Genomic DNA, 6164 nt, shown 5'->3' with positions numbered 1-6164 from the left:
GATTTATGAAAATATATTTGCTTTGTTATGTATACTCATCTAACCATACTCAAAAACTCAGCTTCATGTAAATCTGTAAATATAAAACATAACTTTAGTAAAGAGAAAAATCATGCTTCAAATCTGCAGCTAAGTTTCTGCAAAGTTAGATTTCTTTTCAGTACTGCAGAATTTAGAACATTTTGGAGGGTAAGGTATGGTTAGTTTAGACAATGAGATGCAAAATGACAGGCTAAAATCCTGCTCACACCTTTGTCAGTGGAAAGTTTCCTATGAACTTTTGTTCAGCCATTTCACCCAATATCTGGTTAGCGTGGGGTTTCTGAGTTCGGAAACACAAAGTTGAGCTATCTGTACATTTTGAGTTTAGTAAATGTTGGTAATGAAGAAATAAGTTGCCTAATTATTTTGGATTTGTATGCAGTTTCAAGTTATTAAATGTCACAGTGAATATTATTAATGTGTTACTACATATAAACATTGGGATATGGGTGAATACTATTAAGGTTGCTTACCCTGGAACATGCTGCATCCTTGGTGTTTTATACTGTGTACTGTATACTTTTAGTCAGACCTGCAAACTCTTTAGTAAGTGTGACACAAGTTAAATAACACCATAATTCACCATGATGACTATCTGATTGCATAATAAAGCAGTCTTTCACCCTAACACTGTCTTTCCATAGTGGTTGTTTCAGAAGATATTGATTAGCCATATATTAATCCCATATTATTATTAATTACCATAATTAACATAAGAAAATCAACACAAAATGAGATACCAGAAATCTGTAAGAACAACTGAGAAACATTTACTTTGTGATACGTAGTTTTCTTTTCTTAATAATTATTCAAAAATATATTCCTGAGATATCAACAATGTGCACATGCAAAACATGTACTTGTATGTTCATATATATCATGCACAGATATCTAACTTTATCTGCTTATGTACTTATTCACTGTTTATTATTTCCTGATAATTGTCCATCAAATAGAAAATTATTAATGGTGTAATATGCAAGTAACTCTAAATTTAGCTGTTCAATTAATAGGACTACTGCATACCAGTTTTTGCCAGTTATCTTATGTTGAGACCAACTTTAATTAACACCTCACAAAACATACCAGCCTCTTACAATTAATGAATTTATTAGACACAAAGGCTACATGTTTAAGAGGTCTCCACTGCATGTAAATTAGATCTGAACTATGAGATAGATCTGCTAAATACTACAGATTTCATATATAGTGGAAATAAAGATGCAAATCACATAACAATAAATTCAAATCTTTGTTACAAACACCCTGGAGAAAACTTTAACAAATCATAACTGTCAGCGGGATGGATGATGAAAGTTTTTGTCATGCAAAAGAATACAAATCACTCTGCTGTTGCAAGCATCGCTCTTTTATTTTCTTGGTTGTAGGCACATCATCAAATTTAATGATAAAAGCCTTCCACAAAAATAATTCTTAAGCCTCAGGAACAAACACCTCTTTGGCACCCTGAGAGAATGCTCCACAAACATCATCAATCTCCTTCTGAGTATGATTTACAGCCTTTTCCTTTGGCCTGCTCAAGCTGTCCGTGTGCATGCCCCGGCAGCGTCACATTGGGATTCTCCTCCACTTTGTCCTCCAAGCACACACTACTTGATTGGTATTCTTGCCATCAGCTTTCCAAACACCTCTGGAAAATAGGAGAAGGAAGTTTGAGTATAATCCCTTCCATGTGGACATGTTCGAAATATACAACTCACATGAGAGAAAAAAGGAAGGAATACATATCTAGACATAAACTAATGGGCCAAAGTCTCTTTTCCAGCCAGATTTATTGTGTGCAGCCAGGAGGGATGTTTACAAAGAAGACGTTAGTCTCTCCCGAACTGTCTAGCTCCTCTAATTTATTTAATTGCCTATATCTACTAATGGACAGTCCATACACCAAGAGAGCCAAAACACAAAGCATCGTTTAGTGAGATTCATTTCCATCTGTGACACAACTTTTGTGCCAGGTGCTGCATATGCATGTGAGTAAGGTTGATGAAGGCGACCGTGCACCAGCTGAGGCTCCCTTAAAGAGGTTTAAGTGTTCTCTTTTTCCCCTCCTTGTGTCACTAAACTAAAGGAGAGGGGTGTGATGTGGTTGTTACCTTCTGCAGGAACAGTCTTGGTCTGTCTCTTCTTTATGCCAGCCCTGTGGGTAAGTATATATTCATTTAAGGGAGTGCAAATGATAGGAAAATCTGAATCATTATATGCATTGAAGCAGCAGAAGAAAGGTTGTAATGCAACAGGATAAAATAACTCAAGCTTAAATTTAGTGTCTGAGAGTGCAGCTCTCTCTTCATGACTCACCTAACTGAAGTTCACTTGTGGACTGCAGGTGTCTGATAAATGAACTCTTTCTGGCTGCTTTCTTTGAATTTCAAGAATACAGCCTGTGAACCAGAGTTGAAGACATTTATTGTTCTTTAGAAACATGCACTCACTGAAACACATGCACATTCAGTAATAATTGTTGCCTGACTTCAGCTATGAACATAAATGGAAAAACTATTCTTATCAGGAAAATATAAATGATTAGTTGTAAGTACAGACAGATCTTAAATATGCCTGCATTGAGTGAAACAGTAGGTAACTATGAGCCCGGTCATATTTATAGGGGAAAACAAGTGAAGGAGAAGAACCTAGAAAGGTAAATCTACATATGCATTCATAAAATCTTTGTGATGTTTTATAAAGCCTTGAAAACTAAGTGGATTGTTTCAGGTCAGAAATTAGGATGATTTTCTTTTGAGAAAGAGTGGTTAGGCATTAGAATCAGTTGCCCAGGGGGGTGGTGGAGTCACCATCCCTGGGGGTGTTTAAAGAAAGGTTGGATGTGGTACTTAGAGGCATGGTTTAGTGGGTAAAATTGGTGGGAGGGGGATGGTTGGACTAAATGATCTTGGAGGTCTTTTCCAACCTTAATGATTCTATAACTGAATTTATTGAATAGCATTTTCTGATGCTTCTATAATGAAGGGATAGACTATATAAGGAAATACTTAAACTCTCTCTCCTTGGACGCCCAGGCTTCAAGCTCCTTTTACAGCAGATAAAAAGTTTTGGGCAGCTCTGAACTCTCCTTGGAAGCTAACTTACTACTGCTAATGTGGCTGTCTAAGCTAGAGATTTAAATAATGCTCACACTGATCATTAAGAGCTAGCTCATCTAGCACTAACTTGTAACTTGTTTGGGAGGCTGCATGGAGCTGCAGTGCCCCCAAGAAAAGCAGTGGGAATTATGTCCTCAAATAGAGCAATCTCTCACAATGTTGTTGGGTGCAAGGAGATTGATAATGCCAGGCCACTTTTTGCTATGGTTAATCATGCACTATAGAACATGAATATATAGAATTATATATATATATAGAAACATAAATAATATATTAATATATATAAATATATAGAACATGAATATCTAGAATATAGAACATGAGCAAACAGAAATGCTCAGCTACCTAAGTATCAGCTGGTGTTAAGCATCTTATTCCACTCCTTTGTGAATTGTAATCCTTATCACTTTTATCTGTATAATAGGGATAACATTTCCCAAACTCCCAACAGCTCTATGGAGTGGGATATATTGACTTCTGCTTTTTTTAGGAGCTATATGAAGACGAAACTTTCTCAAAATGAGAAGTATGGAACTGCTATCCAAGTAAACAGTCCGGTCTGTATCCAGTGGTTTATTTTGAAGCATTCAGTCATGAAGCCAGGCACTGATTGTATTTTTAATAAGGCTGGCAGAAAGTTTTCTATTAATGGTAGAAAAACAGTGTTTCAGTGAACTGAATCATTTTTTGAGCGACTGCTTTACAGAACAAGTTTTAAATTTGTGACCAGATTTAAAATATTAAAGCTTAAATAATGAGTACTTGTAAAGTTTGTATGATAAACTTATTCTTTTGTCAAAGGGAAGACCAAACATCATCTCCTAATTATGTATTTTTACACAAGGTAATCCAATGTCACACAGTGTTATTGCCTTGTATTTCTGGAAACGTCAGATGACTTTTTGAACACTGAACAGTAGTTTCTGTGTGTATTAAAATTATGTTTACAGCTATTAGAGAAATTCTGTTTTTATTCTGCGTTCTGCAGTTAAATTCATATTTATTTTGGAACAGTTAGTTATAGACAAAGTTACCAATTAGTTTTTTTTTTTTTTTTTTTTTAGAAATAAAAATACTTGAAATTTTGCCACTATTCTTCCAAGGAATGCAATTATCTTGTACAGAATGTCAACGCATAATTTCAGAAAAAAGATTGAATAAACAATTTTTCATGGGTAATAATAGCCATCTAACTTCATCTTAAAGGAGTAAAAGCACTATAAAATATCATTCCACTTTACCTACAGCCTAAGACATCAGTAGTGAGAAGCAGGGAAGTGGGAGCATGACTAGTGATTTAAGTAGGAGAATTTAACCTACTGAAAATAATGAAAGCTGTGATGGCCTCATGGCTTTTGTAAGCTCTTGCTTCCTTGCAGTATCAGTTACCAAGCCAACAACGTGCACAATTTTTAGTGTAAATTCTTTCTGTTCAGCTGCTTAATTTCATTATCATGTATATTTTAAAAACATGGAATAAAATTCTGATGTCTTTGTGTGTAGTATGCCAAATATTTGATACATAGATATTAATTTTATGAGACATAATAATCTCTAACGATTCAGGAAATCTAAAATTTTCAATATAACTTTGGAGCCAAAGAAATTTCTAGTTGTGACAACATCCTTTTAGAGCCAGTTATGACAATAATTGAGTTTCTATGCTTTTCTTTTAATTTCACTACCTGATGATACCTGAAAGCAATAGACTTTTTCAGAATCCCATTATATACCATTATAAGATCTGATTTCCCTTTTTTTATTATTTATTTTTTTATTTTTAAATGTAATTGTCAGTCAATGTGCTATAGTGAGCCTAGCTTTCTTTTGGCTCTCATGGCTATACACTGGGTGTGTGTGGTGGTGGGAGGTGTTGGGGGGGGGGGGAGGGGGGGGGGGTTAGTAGAACAAAAGGTCTTTGCTTCATCATCCCATCAAGGAGATTTCTTAACAAATTACCTTTACCCTCGAAAGAAAACACAAAGAGACTTTTTGTGGCTTTAACAATTCTCATAGTTCATCTTCTTTTATTGGCTATTCCAGGGAAGAAAAATACTACCTTTTAGACCTAGGACATAATGATATTAATATTTTTAAAGAATCATGTTTTTATTAAATACTTAGATTTCACAAGACTCTAAGCATTATATAAAGATATATATATGTTATTATATATAATAAATATAATATAATTATATATTATATATAATAGATATAATAATATATATTATAATATATATTATATACCAATAATAATAGATTTTTCAAAATGCATTTTCTTTGTAGACCATTTATTTACAAAGAGTACATAATAGTAAATTATAATACAAAATAGTAACCCCTTTCTTTGTATGCTAGTTCACAAAAGACTTGGTGTTCATAGGTTTGCCTTACTCTGAATGAAATTCGCTCACTTGCAGAAAAGCACCTTAAGGCATTTCTGAAATTTTACTTCCTTTTTTAGAGCATCATGTGAAAGAAAGGCCTAGTCCTCTATGAATGAATAATTTGGTGTAATTTCCACTGATTTCATTAGCATCTCCGAAGGACTTTAGAGGGCTTTGTTGGTTGTTTGGGGACCAAAAAAAATACTAATACCAGCAGGCACCTACTCTTTCCTGCCAGTCCTTCTGTAGCTGTTCCAGAAGTCCCTTCTCTTTCCTTGGAAGTGTAAAACTAACACCTGGGTTGGAGAAATGACACCTGGGCTGAAGTGTACCTGTGTTTACAGAGCCACCATAAAGTTTCCTCAACTGCAAAGAGTCCCTATGGTCTCTCATCTTGTGTCCTATCTTCTTCATTACTGCACAATGTTTTGTGTCTGCTGTGCCTGTGTAGGACTTGGGGAGTTTGCTTTTTGGTTTACATCTTTTGGAAGCTCACTGTTTTCAGCAGAGGTCTTGCATTTCAAATTTATATTGGGGTCCCGTAAATCAGTTGAAGAATGACTGTGTGGTCCTGTCATACCATAAATTAAATTAAGCTATTTAGGAAGTTTTA

At 34.8% G+C, this 6164-nt stretch overlaps 2 long non-coding RNA genes across 2 annotated transcripts; one reads left to right on the top strand and one right to left on the bottom strand.

Moving 5' to 3' along the window:
• Positions 1–987: 987 nt before the first annotated feature.
• LOC308199223 lies at positions 988–3331 on the bottom strand. The gene is made up of 3 exons (XR_013954508.1): positions 2362–3331; positions 2157–2200; positions 988–1693 (listed from the first exon to the last, which is right to left on the bottom strand). It is a non-coding gene; the product is annotated as an uncharacterized lncRNA (long non-coding RNA).
• LOC308199222 lies at positions 1728–4912 on the top strand. Its single transcript, XR_013954507.1, has 3 exons — positions 1728–2206; positions 3655–3721; positions 4229–4912. It is a non-coding gene; the product is annotated as an uncharacterized lncRNA (long non-coding RNA).
• Positions 4913–6164: the final 1252 nt, after the last annotated feature.

This window comes from Anser brachyrhynchus (genome assembly GCF_964034855.1).
Source record: "Anser brachyrhynchus genome assembly, chromosome: 8".
NCBI lineage: Eukaryota > Metazoa > Chordata > Aves > Anseriformes > Anatidae > Anser > Anser brachyrhynchus.
Note: the sequence above shows the minus strand (reverse complement) of the source record. Positions and strands in the feature narration are given on the sequence as shown.